Here is a 19,194-nt window from a genome sequence, read left to right on the forward strand (position 1 = left end):
GACATTTAACCAGCTTTGATCCAGATGGCTCTAAAAGCCCAGGAAGAGGTTCCGTTCAAAGTGCAAAATAAAGTGAGAATTTAGAGCAATATGTGTAAACTATCAAAAGAGCTGGTGAATTCATGATGTGCCATGTTTAAAACACAGTAGGGCCATGCGTGCTCTGAACATAATAAGTATGCATTGTCACGGACCTTTATGGAAGTATGCATCCAAGAAAGCTCATTTGAAATGGATGGGTGTGGATTCATGTTATTGTATGTGGAACCGAGTTCCAGTATTGTTCAAAGCTTTAAAAGTTTACGTGAGAAAAGTTGTGCTGTGAAAGAGAACAAGGATAAAAAATTAAGTTCTGATTACAATTACGGGACGTGACACTTAGCTGATTTCAAATCAGCGAGGCCAAATTTCACAAAGCCTGTCAATGGTGGCAGCAAGCTCGCCAGATCCCTCCCCAATCAAAAGTTTGCTCTATATAATTTTACGCAATCAGATTTCTCCACAGTCATCCAGTGCAATCAGGTAATCAGAGGGGAGCATTAACAAGACAAATGGGGTTTAAAAAGTGGGTGCACTCTGTTTGCAGGAACTTCCTATGGAGAAGCCCCCTCCCCTCCTTGATTACTCCTATCACCCTCATACAGCGCAACATCCCCACTAAATAGCTTTCTACTACAGTACAGGCAGTATTTGCAGAAGGAACCAATGTGATTGACTTTACATGTAAAATTTGACAGGTAAATTGTTACTCTTAAAGCTATTTATGTCAAGTGATTAACTGCTCCAACTAACAGTTTCACTGAATGAGTTCTTATTGTGTACAGTAATGGCACTGCGGCCTCCTCACACATTTCATTTGCACAGTCAGGGACTATTTATACCAGGATGCAGTTTCACTCTATGCAAATGCTGCATGCAAGTGCACTGGATTTGTGCTGACTGATGTCTATCCTCTTTCCATCTTAGATGATTATATACAGCTTCGCCTAAATAAGTCGAATGTACTGTATTGTACAATGATATGAATACAGGAATAGAGTTGCACTCCATAATAATAAGTAATGCAAAAGTTTGTTTTTAAAAGTAGTAATTATTAACTAAATCAAGCTGCACCATTAAAATTACAGTGTCTTAATGGGTAAGTGAAGACTAATAATATGGTTGCTATGAAACATTTGTAGCACCTTCAATCAAAAACAATGCACTGTAAACAGGAAGTCACCGAGCAGCACACGCTAAACACAAAAGAAAAAGCTACTGCTTTCTGGTGCCAAGTGATATATGATATGTCAACGCCAGTCAAATGTAATCAATTTAAATGCAAACACATATTTAAATTTGAAATGTGGGCCACACAGAACTGAACAGAACACACTGAATGCAGCATAGAATGAGTGGACGGACATCTGATTATGTTTGACTGGCCATCGCTTTTTAGTGTTTTAGGCTGATATTGTTACTCTGGCATCTGGTAACATTTTTGAAGTCTTAGATATATATATGGACATTTCTGTGAAATGTAATGGGCAAACCTCCACTTAGTCAGCACTGTTAAGTAGGAACTGACTAAGAACGGCTACAACTTGTGTTTGCCAAATCTATCATAGTGCTTTTGCCCACTGAAGGTCCCCATGGACATGTTATCTGTGAATAAAACAACAAAAACAATAACAACAATAATAACAGTAACAATAATAAACTAAGAGGAACCATTTGAAATGAAAAGGAAAAACTGATGCCTCATTATATCATTAATACTTCAACCATAGTTAGCCTGGTTTGGTATAAGGGGTGGTTCTGTTCGAATGTAACACTTTCCAGAACTGGAAAGCTCACTAATTCCTGGACTAGGCTGTCATCAGGCAATTTGTGGCAACTTCAGGAAGTCACTGCTCTTAGACAATGCTAAGAAATCTGCTAGATTTAGTTTCACATTCATCATTCGGATTCAGCACATTTCCCAAATATGAGCTATAGCTTTATCCAGTCTTCTTTGTTATTCATATTTTTTGCCATATTGGTGGCATAACGGGTGCAATGATTAGCCTGTAGTTAGTGGCTAATTGCTTACTGGAATTAATCTCCTCTCTCCCAAACTTTACTTCTTTCCCAGTTCTAATGATGCATTTCTGGCTAATCTAAGAGACTGGCCTCTTCAGACTCTTACCCAATCCTTCCAGCAGATTTTCTTGGCTCTGAAATAATTAGGGAAAATGATGTGAGGATGACAAAAGACAACAGGAAAATGAAATAGGCCCTCTCTCTGGCCCTTGGGGTATTTGCAGCAATTCTAATTAAGCCTATCCAGAAACAGAGGAGCTGGATTGAGGCAGTTTCTCATCAGGGTCCCTCCATGAGCCTCTTTTGTCATGAACACACAGCCAATTACAAAGCTCAACAATGGAGTGGGGAAGTCTTATACCCTCCACAAAGACGGCAGACTATGGAGAGCTCAAAATATCCATAAGCATGGAGTGACTTTGCAAAAGCACCCTCACCTTCCTGGAATGTGAAATCAAATATGCATTTGTGTGTGTGTGTGTGTGTGTGTGTGTGTGTGTGTGTGTGTGTGTGTTTGCTACAGTACATTTTGCTTGTCCTAACAAGTTCAAAGGTCTGTTTGTGGGTTAAGACCATGTTTTAGAATTAGTTCTAGAGTTGGGTTCCGGTTAAGGTTAGGGTTGGGTATTGAATTGTTATGGTTAGGATTAGGGGCTAATGAATGCATTATTTCAATAAAGGTCCTAACAGGAATAGAAGTAAGAACCCGAGTATGTGTGTGTGTGTTGCCCTAATTAGTGGACATGGGTCAGGTTCAGTTCCCCCCTGGTTCTCACATTTAGGTCTTATTACTGTAAGTTTCCAAGGGAACCCTAAAGATCTAATAATAGAGTGGTTTTCCAAGTATGCGTGTAATTAAAATGAAATAAATTGTAGTAAAATAAATCTGAACAGCCCCCACTCTATATCAAGACAAGCCAAAGATAACCTCACTTGTTTATCATCTCTGCATATTAGTCTTGGTGAATAATATGAGTGGCTATGTAATCTCCGAGCTTGCCAGACCATAGATTATGGAGCTGTCTCTCATTTTATTCATTGTGCACAGAGGGTAATTACCCAGAGATCAGTGTTCCTCTATCAGGGTCCAGTCACAGCACTCTAAAAGCAATCTCCCCAGACACGGGTCCCGTCCCAGGCTATTTTGGCGACACAGAGTAGGAAGTGGGTGCTGGAGGACGCAGGCTGAGCTTTGTGGTTGCCTGCATTTGGATGAGGCCTCCTGACAGTCATGGTCAGGTGGGCCAATCTTTCAATCAGACACCCTATTTACCATTGCAAAGCTCTACTGCCCTGCTTCATTTATAGCCGTTACGTTGCCTGCAATGAAAAGCAGATAACAGTGTGCATACACCCCTCAACCTCTCTCCTCGAAAAGGAGGGGAGGGGGAGGAAGGGAAGGGAGAAAACATTCCTCTGGGTGGTGTGGACTATTATTTTCTGTGTCAAAACAAAACAAAGATTTGACAGAAAACCAGACATGTCGCAAAGTGCAATCAGTCACCGAAAGAGTTTCCTGCTTTTGGTCATTTCTGATGGGGATTAATGGTTTTTAGGAAAAATCTATGAGCACAAGAAAAACATGCTGTTTTGTGGTGAGAATTTGTATCAGAGATGTTAGACAGAAACAGATGTAAAGCAAAAAACAATAACTCTTCCTCCAAAGGCCCATATGACCAACTGACCAAAATTAATGTTTGATTTTAAGGAAGACGGCAAAATAACTTCCGATCCATGCAGGCTTAATCATACACGAACCTTTTGCAGCCACACATATTGTGTAATGAGATATTTAAAGACATGTCAATCAAATATTACGCACTGATGTATTAAGACTGGAATGTACAGGCTGCATGTGAAGAAGAATTACTGTCTTGACACAAAATCTAATTGTAACTTTTAATCTTGTCACCTCCCCTTTTATGAGCATTTGTGAACTGTTAAAATGTTTATCGTATCGAGATTCTGAAGTAGGCCTGAGGTAAGACGACAGTGTGAGCCAGTTTATGAAAAGGTCATCATGTGGGTGTGGTCGGCCACTGGTAAGTGGAGCCATGGAGTTAGTGTGGGACAGCGACAGACATGTTACAGAGATAAACATTTTCAGGAGATGAATTTTTTTGTTCTTTTATTTGGGAAATGTGAACTTTTCAAAAACTCTTCAGTCATCTTCTTGTAAAAGTTGGAGGTCAGTTTGACTTTTGAACAAACAGCAAACTCCCAAAGCTAAGAATAGGACGCTGGAGTAATTTGAGGAGAAACCAAGGCAACAACCACTTTTTAGTAACAATTATTTTTAAATGTATAATTAAAAAAATGGTGACAGTGACAGTCTGCAGAGGCCTGTCAGCCTACAAGAAAGGTTCTACTGTAGTTTAGTACATACCGAGTAAACCTGAGTGATGTAAGTTTCTTTCCATGGTTACCAAAGCACGTTCTCTGTGTAAATCCACAGTGACGTTTCCACGTGTCTTCACTGGAAGTATTCTTGCATCGTTCTGAACTATGAATATTTAAAACCCTCCCCACTTTAGTAACACTTTGTAAGACACAATTTTTCTTCTTGTCTGAGCCGAGTTACCCACTTCAACTCAAGTGTTTAGGGGACATAAGGAGACCTCATGTCTGCTGCATCAGTCACAAAATACATGGTAGTGTGACTGTCTTAATGAATAGCATTGAAGGAATGCTTTTGATTGTAGAAAATAAACATCTTACCTCCACAGTGACACACACACACACACACACACACACACCAAATGGAGCCACCACAGAGCTCAGCCCTCCCCTCCCAAAGCAAACATGAAAATACGGCCTCCATCTGTAATGGAAATATAAACACACACACACACACACACACACACACACACACACACACACTGGGATGACATGAATACTGAATGAGAATATTTTCTTACCAGTTCATGTATTTCTTCTTGAAATTGTTGTGTCTATGCGACTTCCATTCGTTTCACTTTATAAACTCAGCTAACTAAGCTACTGGCACACACACCAAGACAGGCTACTATAATCCCCGGGCATCTTCTCTAGCCATCAGGACCTTTGGTAACGTGTGGGCTACACCAGTTACTGCCGATACCTCAGGATTGCTAAAACAGAAAAATGTAGCTTTGCAATCAGACAGCTTGTAAACAGCAAACAACAATATAGTTGATCAAACATATTCACTTTAAGATTAATCTAAAATGATTCAATTTTTTTTTTTTGTGAATTTATACCACTAGCAGACTGTTTGCTTCCCTTTCCCCTCTACACTGGCCACAAATAGTTTGCACTCATGAATTATGTGCAGTGTGGGGATTTTTAGCAACATTCACATGTGTGATGTTAACACTGACTGTCGACTTATTTACAGCCTGCCTGATTGTTTTTGTCACTTAAATTTCTTCCCCTCTTCGACCTGCTTGCAGTCGAAATTGCATAACCTCAGCAATTACTGTTCTAATGTTATTATAACTGATGTTAAAGATCAGATCTTTTAGTAGAAAAATGTTAAGGCTGCTGTCAAAGCCACCTGTGACCAAGACTCATTGAACAGCATTGGCAGCAATGCAACTTTTTGGAAAAGCTCACTCTTCAAACCAAAGGATGTAAATTAATACATGCATATACAAATTAATGCATCTTATTAATAAATAAAGTAATCATAGATAGTAAAACTTGGAGCATTCCTCTGATAGCAGAGGGACTTCATTGATTTTGAGTATCATGATAACTCATGAATACTGGGCCAGATCTAGCCTGTTTGGGCTGAGGCATGCAGATACAATCAATTACGGTTTTTGTTCCACAGCTTAGGAGCAATACTAGTTTTTAGACTGGACCTCTATGTTTTAGTGCTGAATTGTTGATTAACCAGCACCAGCAAATGAATTTAACCTGCTTTAAATTGCATCCTTATTTTGTACTTTTGTCTCATATCCTCTGTGACCTTTTCAGCAACATGGAGTTTGGAACAAGAAAGTAATTCCACAGACTGTCAGTAGATTTTGTCTGGAACCAGCTGCTGTTGGTAACTGATCTTGAAAAGATTTATACTGAGAGAAAACCCAACTTACAGCATTGTTTCCACACCTGCACAAACTTTAAAATAGGCCGAATTCAAATGCAGCAGATGAATAAGTCACAAAGCAGTAGCCTACAGATTACACAGTAGGTTGAAAATCATACAGGTCAAATCACAACGTCCGTCCATCTATTATCTGTAATCAATTATCATCCTCAGGGTCACAGGGGGCTGAAGCCAATCACAGCTGTCAGTGGGCAAAAAGGAAAGTACATCCTGGACATTCAAACACAGAGACACATACACAGACACACAACCATTCACACACCATCAGGTGGATTTGAACTGGGGACCTTCTAGCTGTGAGGGGAGCAGCACTAACCACTCCACCACCAGCCTAGCATTAGCATTAGCATTCACACCAGAAACCCCTAACTTGACATTAGCAACAACTAAATGCAAACAGGTTACAATACATTCACTTATCCACACTTGGTGAGCAATTAAATACATATTTCAATACAAGTTATGCCGACACCTGATTTATTTCTCTTATCATAAACATTTAGTTATATCTTACTGTAAGTTGGGACACATTAGAACACAACAAAATTATTAAAAGAGGTTGTTTTTATGTCTTTACCGTCAGGAGCATGAGATAAATTTGGGAGTGCACCGCCCACCATTGTATATCTGGGCCAGGCTGCAGATTGTACCTTTAATCATAATTTTTGATTAACCTTGTTTTCAGTGCTATCAGAGGACTTAACAATGATTTAGCATAATATGAATTTTAGTGTGCTTCCTTAAACTAGGCATGTCTCAGGAACTGTTTCCTTGAAAGTGTACTACTATGCTTAAACTCATTCATTCAAAGCATTAACTCAACTCACAAGTTTCAAAAGTCTGAAATGGATATGAAAGTTTCAAATCGTTCCATTAAGGTTCCCCTTAAAATTGCTATCTGTTTGCAGATTTCCTTTAAAGCCTCTTACTGTTGGCCCATTTTGGTAACGCTGGCACTTTCTGTGCAACTGTACCTTTAAAATCAATTGTTCCAAAATGTGATCTTTAGAACAAAGTCAAAATAAGGACATTGTCTTTAAACGGGCCATTTAATATCCCCTGTACCTTTAGGCCTCTGCCTCAGATGATCCCACTGAAACTGAGTCTGTGTCACTCGGACACATTAGAACAAATGCAGACAAGGCAACTGTCCCTGCAGCTGTTGATGTTTTACCTTTATTTACCATGGGAATGATTTTGCTAAGTGGGCCTTTTTTTTTTTTGCTCTTGCTCTCGCAACTGCTAACGTCTAGTTTTTGGCCTTGAAGCCGCATTAGTGGAGGCAATGGAGGAAAAGCGGTTATTTTTGGACGCAAAAACATTACTCATTCAGCAGAGATTTCGCCAGCTGCTGCAGAGACTCCAACAGATCCAAACCTACTAGCTTCCTCAGCAAAAGTTTGCTGTAAAAAAATACCTACAATACAATTTTAATAAAAAAGAGGGCAGTAAGATTGTTGTTATTGTTCTTGTATGTGGGCCCATTCTTACTACATTCTCCAAACACCGTCTCCCCTGCTGATTTCACACTGTCCAACTAGTTTCGAGAATAGCATCATCACTTATCCCGCTTGCCAAAAAAATACACTCCTTCTCTCAGACAAGAGAGTAACAGTACAAACCATTTTCTGGTGTCACGTGTTTCAACTTTGTGAGGCTGAAACAGTTCTTTCTTTCATTATGACGAAACATTAGATGCCAGATAATCTCATAAATATGTGTTGTACTTCTTTTTCTGGACTCACGCTGGTCGAGAGAAAGGGCAAGTCTTTGTTTGGGCCTTCCTGGCTCACAGGAAGTGATTGCAGTGGGACAGTGAGGGACACTCATCTCTTGCAAAGGGGGGGATGCTCGAAGACGTATCCCTTTTTGATCAAGGCTTGCTGACGGATTGGCTGGAGAAAGACAAATGGGGATCATACCGGGACCTGATGACAAGAGACCAATTTTGATGTCCCTTTTCTCTCATTGCGGTGCTTCTCTTTCAAGCCCAAATCTGCTTGAGCAGCCTGGGAAAATGGGCTTTTACCCACCTTCTTAGCCACCGAGTTGACCGGACAACCGAGAGCTGAATGCAATTTAAAAGAACGCTGAGAGCAAATAAATTGGTTGTGTCTTAATTCCGATTGCGATGAATAGCCTGCTACATGTATTATCATTCATCTTGTTCTGCAGGATATGCCTCTACAAGTGATCCCAAAAAGCACACAGACTAACTTTGTGCTAAAATTGCAGGAAAAGTGGAGAGAGACCAAAGCACTGAAATAAAAGCTTTCTGTGAGAAAATAACAAGGGTGCTGCTTCGTTTCATCCCGGATTGTTTAATTCAAAAATGTTGACCCATGTGAGAAACATTATATCTGAGTAACATCAACCTCCATATTCAGTGTAACTATAACCTCAAAGGCCACATGTTCTTGCAGTGTTTATAATGCATTAGTGGAACAAACTCTACACTGTACTCTCTTTACAAATCCCACCTGGCCATCTATTAGTTGCAGATGTGTCTCTCTAATTCATAATGAACTAATAATGGTTCTGTTAGTGCAAGATTGCTTTTCTTTCCTCCCTCGCACACACATAGACAGAGCTAATCTGCACTGGAGGTGTGGCAGTGCAGGAGAAGATATTGCACCCTGCATGAAACATAGACTTTGGAATGTGTTGTTGCAAGATTGCAGGATTTGAGTTGTCTTAATGTGACTCATCATGAATGGATCCCTATCATTAAATAAGATCTTTTCTATATCCGCCAAGATTATAATGACTTATTGTAAAGGGGGGAAATTTGAAGTGTGAGCTCTCCAGTGTACACAAGGGACATCACATAAGTTCAGCACCTTGTTTTATTGAAGGTCTTTGATTGTATTTGCAGCAAATGAAACCACATGACACAGAACTGCAAATTAATTACTCCATATTTTGATGGCGCACTGATATAAAGGAGAGCTCAAGGACTAGACTTATGAGATAAAGTACAACAAAAGACGGAGATCTGAAGGCATCAATTAACTGCCTGATCCAGCGTGTATGTCAGAGACTCTGAAGTGCACAGATGCAGTTCTCAGCTGCATTGACTTAGTCTGAATGTATTTGGACATTTTTACAGTGAATTTGTTCCCATCAGGTGTGGCCCCCGCCACCTTGGTGACGGTCCCGAGCGCAGATAAAATGCGAAGGTTGCGGCAAAATCTGCCAAAAAAAAAAAAAAAAAGCCAAATCAACGTGTGGAACACGTTCTGCTGTGGCGACCTCTGAAGGGACAAACCGAAGGCCACTGATCTACACAAGCTGAATTTGTTCTTATGTTAATTTCACCTCAAAAGATGTGCTTAGTAAAAGTTAATGCTTGAATTTACTAAAACCCTATGAGTGAACATGTTCTCCTGTTGTTTAATCCTAATCTAAATCTAAACTAATCACTAATTATGAGCTAAATTGTTACTTTGATTAGAAACTCTGATTGGTCTTTCGCAGGAGAAGACTCCGGGTGCAGAACTGGCCTCCCGGCAGAACAGACCTTTCACCAATAGAAAACATTTGGTGCATCATAAAACAAAAAATCCGGCAACAAAGGCCCAAAATGGTTGAGCAGCTAGAATCCTGCATCAGACAAGAATGGGACAACATTCCTCTGCTAAAACTCCAGCAACTGGTCTCCTCACTCCCCAGATGTTTACAGACAGTTGCTAAAAGAAGAGGGGATGCTACACAATGGTAAACATTGCCTGAGATGTGTTGCTGCCATCAAATTATAAAAGCTAATATTTTCCATGAAAGGGTAAAATGTCTCTGATTCAACAACTGATATGTTGTTTAGGTTCTATTGTGAATAAAATATGGGTTGATGATGTTTGCAAATCATTGCATTCTGTTTTTACTTAGGTTTTACACATCATGCCAACTTTTTGGGAATTGGGGTTTTATTATGCAAAATTACAACAACAACAACAACATTAATACTACAACTACAACTAATAATATTATTAATAACAATAATAAACTTGATGCTAATGCTGTAAGTCACAAGAAAAACACTGGTAGACCTACTGTATGTAGAAAATGAAAATAACATTTTATTTACAGTTCAGTATGTTGAGGAAATACGTAGTTTCAGAGTATTATTTTTAATCCTTATAACATTCATATCCTCCATTAGGTGTTAAATTTAGCCTATTGCTATTGGTGGTAGCAAGCTAACATTTCCATGACAGCAAACACTGAAAATGTTCCTTGGGCCTGAGTGGCCTCCTACCGACCACATGCCGAAGTGTCCCCGGGCAACATACTGAACCCCCAAAAGCCCATCCCCAGCTGTGCAGTGGTGGTCCCAAGCCCGGTATGAAATTTGGGAGGGTTGCGTCAGGACGGGCATCCGGTGTAAAAACTGTGCCAAATCAGCATGCGGACAAATGAGCCCTGAACTCATAGGATAAGCCGAAGGGGGAAAAAAAAAAGGTTAAGGTCTTGGCCTACCCCTAAAAGCCGCGTGTTGCACTGAGTACAGCCTTTCCCATCATGTGAAGAAACCTAAAACCTATCATGTCTTGTGATTGCTGCTAAGAAATTGTCAAATATGTCATTTTCATATCAGCCTCGACTATCAACACGCAAATCCCCTCAACTATATGTGCTGCCAAATTTGAGCTCAGCCTATAACTCATTAAAAAAAAAAATCTGCTTAGGACTCTAAAGTACCACAGACGATGCCAAACACATAATGTATTTTGCACCGAGGAGCTTATTTCTATGATTTATCTGTATGGATTTAGCCAATCGCGTCTGTACACATCAAGAGGAACATGGTGGAAAAGAGACATTTGAAAGTGAGAGGTCTGACCATGGATCACATTTTAAATCCATATATAGTGTGTCTGCACACAATGACCTCTCATGTATTACAAGGCTGTGCTGGACTCAGAAATGGAGACTGAGATTTAGAATATTGGAAATCACAGTTACTCTAGAGGAAAGTTCCTAGTGCTTCAGAAAGCTCTCACATTTCCATTATTTTCCACTGTACACTGCAAGCGCACAGTTGTGCCCACAGATTACATATATTGCGACAAAGAGAGACTGTGTTGTACTGAGGAGTAGGTATGTGTCACACTGCTCTCAGTCTATCAAAGGTTGGAAAGCATATTGATGACGTGCAAAGAACAAAGCCTTAACACGTGCAGTGTGAAGTATCAAATTAAAATGTCTTCCTGCGACTTCCCTCAAAGATTTCACCTCGCCACTTTGATGTCTGACCTGTGATGGAGAAGTGAGTGAAGCTGCACACTCTCTGTTATTGCAGTGTGTGTAATATTAGGGTCTCATTAAGGGGAATTTTACCCCTGCAAAAGATTTTGCAATAAAGAAAACAAAGATGACAAAAAAAAAAAGAAAAAAAATACAGAACCGAGGGAGGAAATCCAGAGGAAAGAAGGACTGGGGATATTGTAATTAGTTGCACCTGTTTCCTTTAACCCAGCTCCAGTTTCCCTCTACAAACGCATGCAGATTACCCATCAAAGCCCCTCGTTGCTGCCTCTGCTCAATGGATCCTTTGTTGCCAGTTGTCAGGGAGGCGGCCTGCAAAAGTATGTAACACAAGCAGGCCACATTGCTCTGGAACTTACAGCCCATGCAAGCTTGCACCAGCCACAACAAGAATAATAGGGAGAGCTTGTAGACACGGTGTCTGCATCACTAACAAATGCTTGTGAGATACTGGTGGCATCTTTTTTTTTTTTCTTTTTTTTTTTTCTTTTTAGATGTGACCACAAACGTTGCATCATCTGTCAACACTGTAAAATGGGCCTTGTGGAAAGAGGAATGAGCTATGGCACACAGGCCTGATTCCAACAAAGGAAAAGAAGATGAATGTTTGCATGTTCAGTAACACATGCACAGTGTTCCTCTACATTTTCTGCTTCTCATAACAAAGGTAATACATGCTGTCCAAAAGTTTAGTCACTTTTGTTGTTTCCATTTTTTATTATTCTTAATATTGGCACACTACTAGTCCTAAACGCTGACAGCTACAAACATGGTTCCAACTCTAACATGTTAAGCATAGTTAGGGGAGGTGTGAGATTACTTTGTATACTGATAGCTAATGTACAATAATTGTTATGTTGTTTATATGATTTGTTTTTGAATGGTGGTCTATGGGGCCGATCACAAAAACATGAATATCTCAAAAACTACTACAACCTAGAGGGAACGTTCTTAGATGATGCAGAAACGTTTTCTAATTGGGATCCCCCACGTACATCTATATAGAGTTTCTGCCATTTTCAATATTTTGTAAAACACCTGTTCCTCTCTCTATTCTTCAGCTTTCATGCAATCTTCATAAAACTTGATACACACCATTATTGGACCACTGTGGATATGGCGATTCCACACACTTTGATTTATATATTTGTTTGTCCTTTCGGCTTATCCTGTAAGTTCGGGGTCACCGCAGTTGATTATTTTGTCTGCATGCTGATTTGGCACAGTTTTGAAGCCAGATGCCCTTCACAACGCAACCCTCCCTGATTTCTACTGGGCCTGGGACTGGCACCGTGTGGCTGGGGATGGGGATGGACTGTTAGGGGTTCAGTGTCTTGCCCAGGGACACTTCGACATGTGGTTGGGAACAACGGGTTGCGAACCTCCGGCCCTATGGTTGCAATTCTACCAAGTGAGCCACTGCCGCCCCGAGGCTGTTAAATGTTGAGCGGGCATGGGAAAAATGTTTCCAATTCAATAGAATGGCCAACTTAAATGAAGCCTTACACATATACGTGCAGGACACTATCCTGAACACGCTTGGGAAATGTCATGCCGATTCTCCACTGGGGGACGCTATGGGCGGGGCTTATTTTGTCATCATATCTTAAAAACTATAAATGGTAGTCACCACGCCACCTTGTGGTGACGTAGGACAGGCAGAATTACTCAATTAGTTTTGAGGTGGCAAGATGACCACAGTTGATCGTTTTCACAAGCTGCCACCTGCTGGATAGTTGGTGAATTGTAATTGGGGAATTATTATTTTTTCATGTGATTTCACTTCTAAGCGGTTGAGGGCTTCCAATCTCACAGCATCGAAGGCTGCAACAAGCAATATCTCAAAAACTACAAATGGTAGCATAATGAAACTTGGGCAGCGGCCCGATGATGAAATGCTTTACATATTACAGTATGGCCTCTATAGTGCCACCGGGTGGAACTACAATTGACAATTGGTCTTTTTTTTTTTCATGTGCTTTCACTTCTAAAAAGTTCCGAGCTTCTAATCACGTGAAGGCGAAGGCTGCGAGCAGCTGTAGCAGCTGGCTTTAAGCAATCACATGCATTTTTTTTAGGAAATGCCTATTCTAGTTCGACATGACTTAACTAATCTAAAACACATCACAAGGATAAACCTGATGTGGATGACATTCTCCCACATCTTAAATGTCCATATGTTGATGGACATATTTTCCTTTGTGGCAAAAAGGCATCAACTGTTGTTGAAACACATTAATGTATTGTTGAATACGTTCTATTGTTGAATGGATAATTTGAACATGGCTCATCCATTTCTTTGGAGTTTTTTGCAGTAAACATTCTCAACAAATGTGCTGTCTATGTCTATGTGAACTACCTGCACAGCGCCCAAACGAAATGCTGAAGAATTACTCGATACATACTGATGCTTGGAAGCCAAACATTGTTACAACCCACATCTTTTATTCTAAATTACAAAGGTGCTGTACAACACATGTAGAGTTCCATTTGATGGGCAGTCACAAGTGCAGCCATAAAAACATTAAGTCTTCTGTTCAAACAATTTCTCTCAGTGTAAACAAATACAAATTATATTATACTGCCAGAAAGTGAATAAGATCAATATGAGCTACTGGAAAAATAAATGCGGAGTCCCTAAAGGGTATATATGGCACTATAACAAAAAATCATATAACAATAAAAACTATAGACATCAAGTAACACAGTAAATAGTTCAAACTTATGCACACACACATTATATATATGTTTTACTTCAATCTGTCTTCAATCAATACATGTTTAATTTTAAATGTAATTTACTGCCTTTTCAGTCAGTTTAGGTCTTGGACTGAGTATTTGACTTTAGTTTGCTTTTCTGTTTTTGTTTTCAGAATGTTATTGTCGGTCATTTCAGATTTATACTTCGGTATTTACAGTATATGGTGTAAATAGCAGTCAAATATTTTTGTTATTTTATGGCTCAAACATAAAGCACTGCATATCTCTTAAGTACAGTAAAGAATTAATTTATTTTTTACATTTTTCCTGCTTCTTTGTGTCAAAGATAAGTACATTACTGTGGTTGATAAACTACTAATGAATTACTGACAAAACTGACAGCTGCTGTGGTAACACGAAGCTCAGCCATATGCATGTGTTCTGAGCTGAGGGACTTCACAATCTATAATGTGAATGAAATGTCCATGTTTCAATATGTCTGGAGTCGCCAGCGTTCCTATGTCCTCCATATGGTCCCCGCATAATTGAAAACACTTAGCGAAGTGACAGCGCTCACAGTGTTCTTGATCCCACATCAGCCAGTCCTCGGCACAGCTGCTGCAGACTAATAGCATTCATTCAACGAAACTGTCCTTGATTAGGTTATTATAACGATCATTTAGTGTTTCAATAAGAGACGTACAGGGAGAAGTGACGGCGATGTGGTGGTACAGTGGTATTCTCTGTCATTGAATTGGACGCTGATAGGTTCACATGCTCACCTCATGGAATGTATCTGACAATGAACGCCGTGGTGAAGGCAGGGGGTAAAGGGGGAGAGACCGTTCTGCATTCAAGCGCTAATTAGAAAAATTAGATCTATGAAAGGCAGCGAGTGATCTAGGCCTTCAGCCTACATCTGTGTACCACTGTAGCAGCACAAAGAGGCGGCAACAATGAGCACTGAGGAGGAGGGGGGGGGGGATAAATAATTTAATCCATTATCTACTCTGCAAAGCTCATCAGCACTGCTACACAATGGCCACGATTGAATTGCTGATTGCATTTCTCTCCTACCCTCCAGGAGAAAATGCCCATGCTCCACTATGTGCTCTCAGCCTGCCAGCACAACCAAGACCAAGAGAAAGATAGAGAGAGAAGGAGGGAGAGACAGAGTCGTGTAGAGTGTCTTCCACCAAGGTCAAACTACAATACAGCAATCTAATTAAGAGTATCAGAGAGTTTCCTGCATGGGGTCAACCTCTCTTTTGTGCTCATGGGCCCGTATTGTCTATTACATAGCGTATTACATCATGTCTTTCTCCATGTGATGCTGATTAAATCTTTTTTTTACTTCATCTTCCCATCCATATTCTTTTTAATTGATTGAGTGTATGTATAAAAACAGATGTAGCAGCATTGTATTTCTGTGTCACACTGACCAGGAGCATATATGCAAGGATTACTGCTGGGATGGAGCTGTCAGTCAGTCAGCCCAAAGTAATGTCAGCAACTTTAGGATGGTGTCTTCATAATCATTCACGGTACCCAGAGGATCAACACTAATCGCTTTGCTGATCTGACTTTTCCTGTAGCACCACCATAACATTTAGGGTTTTTAGGCAAATCGCTTAAGAACTATTGCCGAGTTTGCTATTATTTACTACAACCTCAATTCCAAAAAAGTTGGAGGATGTTTAAAACTTAAATAAAAACAGATTACGATTTGCAAATCTCTTCAATTTTATTCACAATAGAACAAGAACAACACATCAGATTTGACTATTTCATGTGTGTCAATCTGTGCGCAAGGTACAAGGCCGAAGGTCAAAACTGGATGCATGTGATCTTTAGGCCCTCAGGTGGCACTGCATCCAGTTTCTTATCTGTGGACAGTTAAAACGCCTGCATCTCTGATGGTATGGGGGTGCACAGGTGCCTATGCCATGGGCAGCTTACACATCTAGAAAGGCACCATCAATGCTAAAAAAGTCCGTAGAGGTTTTAGAGCGTCATATGCTCCCATCCAGACAATGTCTCTTTCAGGGAAGACCTTGCATATTTCAGCAAGACAATGCTAAACAACATACTGCATCCATCACAACAGCATGGCTTTATAGGAGAAGAGTCCAGGTGTTGAACTGGCCTGTCTGCACTCCAGACTTTTCATCAATAGAAAACATTTGGTGCATCATAAAGCGAAAAATCAAGCAACAAACGTCAAGTACTGTTGAGCAGCTAGAATCCTGCATCAGACAAGAATGGGACAACATTCCTCTCCTACAACTCCAGCAACTGGCCTCCTCACTTCGCAGCCATTTACAGACAGTTGTTAAAAGAAGAGAGGATGCCAACTCAATTCCAACTTTTGTGTTGCTGCCATCGAATTCAAAATGAGCTAATATTTTCCATGAAATGGCAAAAATGTCTCAGTTATATTCTATTGTGATTTGAATATGGGTTGAAGAGATTTGCAAATCATTGCATTCGGTTTTTAATTACATTTTCACTACCTCCCAACTTTTTTGGAATTGGGGTTGTACATGGCCACCAAAGGATACGTGACATCCATATTTGACACGTCATGACATTTTGTACAGACATTTATTATCCCATGGATAATCTCTACTGATTTCGGTGATCACTGGCTCTTCTAGCCCACGCTGTGAGGCTGACATTTGTGGCAACAACTTTTGGAAAGATTTCAATTAAATTGGGTGCACATATTCAATATTGCCTATTGAATTTTTAGGCTTTTCCTCTAGCATTATCATCAGGAAGACATTTTATTTAGTCCGGTTTATACCAAAATACCTCATGACATTTTCATCCATTCTATTGTGTTTGTGTTTATTGCTAAATGAATGTTCTGCTGCTCATGTTACTGCACTGAACTATGTGACTCTTCACTGTATGACAAAAAAATAACTCTTCTGCAAGATTTTTCTTATCCGTATAGTTAGAAGAGTTTTTGAGGATCGGGGAAATACTTTTAGAACAGTTACAAGTCTTGTCTAATAAATTTTTTTGGTATTAATCTTTTAGAGAAATTTGGTGCTGAGGTCTGTGACTTGGATGAAACTTTAAAGCTCAGCAGCCATAATACATGAAAAATACAAGAACTGGGGTTAAACTGTGCCTAAATACAGCTTCACAGAATTACTGGGTGGCCGCAAACTCAGTCTTGTTGAACTATCCTTTTCACGTTGTGAAACATGTCAATGTGTAACAGGCTAGAAGGCAAGAAAGCGTTAATGGATGAATCTGGCAATGCTTTATGATGGTGATGGCTTCCATCGTTTTCTGCCCCCATAAACTATAATCTATCATCTGCAGAAGGCTACAGTAAAAGAGGAATATTAGAAACACTTGAGATTTTCTTGGCCTAGTGCCTCTGACACGCTGGCTTCATTTTACCTTCCACTTCAGCGTGGCTCATTTACATAAAACGCAGCAAAAAGTAGTACACATAATGGTCCCCTTTGGCCAAGTGCTTTAAGGTCCTGTCCACAGTCTGAGCGAGGGGCAGTCAAGCTGCCTCTGCTCTGCTCTGTTTGTTTTATGGAGCACTAGTGAATCCATGTTGAGGTCAGCTAGCTGCAAAAACTGTGCTGGGTCTCCTATGGTCTGCTGAAAAGGGTTCCAAAGCTAATCCAGAGGGGCATTTGTAGTTGTCCAGCCAACTTTCATTGACAAAAAGAGGTCACTATCCTGTGCACTGCTTCAGCAATAGCAGGATCAAATACTCTGGATGGTTTGTAATGGAGACATTTTACTTACGTTTCCAGCTGCTGGCCCTGCTGATCAGGTCCTCTTGCAAAACGGTGGCTGTGCAGAAAGAGTGCAGATGATTTAAAAAAGCTCCAAAATGTCTCCTTTCACAACATGCAGCAATATGGCTACTCCATTCACACACCCCGAATTAATTTGAGTGCTGTCATTATGCAAGTACAGCACAAACTGTCCAAGACCAAGTGAAACTATTTATAGCTATCACAAAGCCTGAGAGCCAAGTGTGCCTAATGGTGTAATTTGTATTGTTAATGGTAATGCACTATTAGTTTGTTCCATTTGGCTTTGCACAGGTGCATTAATGGGGGCTTGGTGAACCGTTTCAGTCAGTCCACACCCGCATGCTGTTCTGTGGAGGCTTTCAGCAGGACCACGGCTCTCTCTAGTGGTTCCCAGCAGAACAGCAAGGGTACGACACAAAGCCAAAGCGAAAGCTGCAGTCAAGGTTAGAAAAGAAGCAGGCTATTTAGTTCCAACATGACACAAAGCTTTTTTATTTAAACAATTAAAATGGAGCATTCTGACAGGTAGCGCTGCACAGCCCTGTAAAAATACTGCACAAAAGCAAAAAAGTCAATACCAAACAGCTCTGATGACTGTCAAACGACAACAAAGCAGGATAGGCTTCAGAAATATTGTGTTTCCTAATTAACCTTCAAGCTCATCAGCTACAATCAATATACTGTAGCCTTTTTTTCCTAATTGAGATGAAGTAATTATCAGACTGTATTCATCTCGTTAATGAAACAATTTTCCAATATGCCTGCAGCAAAACTGTTAATTGAGTTCTATTTTCTGAGACAGGCAGCCTCTCCTTGTGTCCATGGCCACAAAGCGTCAAATATGGGTTGGGGCCTTTGTGCTTGTCTCTGTGTAGACACAAGAACAGGCTGTGGACTGGTGGAGCGTGCTACTGCTCTTTCCCTCCAGACTCTCTCCCTCTCTCCTGTCTATTCTCCCATCAGAGACGAGGCAAGAGGTGGTAAATCCGCTGACTTCAGCAGATCATCCCATCCCAGTCTGTTATTTCACGGTTTCAGTGGTTAAGTAGTCCCTGTTGAGTAAGATATAGTGAGGCAATTATGCTGTAATTATGGAGCCAAAAGACGAGAAATGGAGTCAAGAGTTACTGGGCTTGTGTAAATTACTGCAAGAGACCCAAAATGAGTGCAAAAAGGAGTCTTATTGCACACATGAGAACAGTAATGCCCCATTTACAGTAAGATGATCTCCAAATAAATATAACAGTCACCCCCAAACTGAATCATCCCTAATCAAAGTGT

Source organism: Channa argus, chromosome 8 (genome assembly GCF_033026475.1).
Source record: "Channa argus isolate prfri chromosome 8, Channa argus male v1.0, whole genome shotgun sequence".
Taxonomy (NCBI): domain Eukaryota; kingdom Metazoa; phylum Chordata; class Actinopteri; order Anabantiformes; family Channidae; genus Channa; species Channa argus.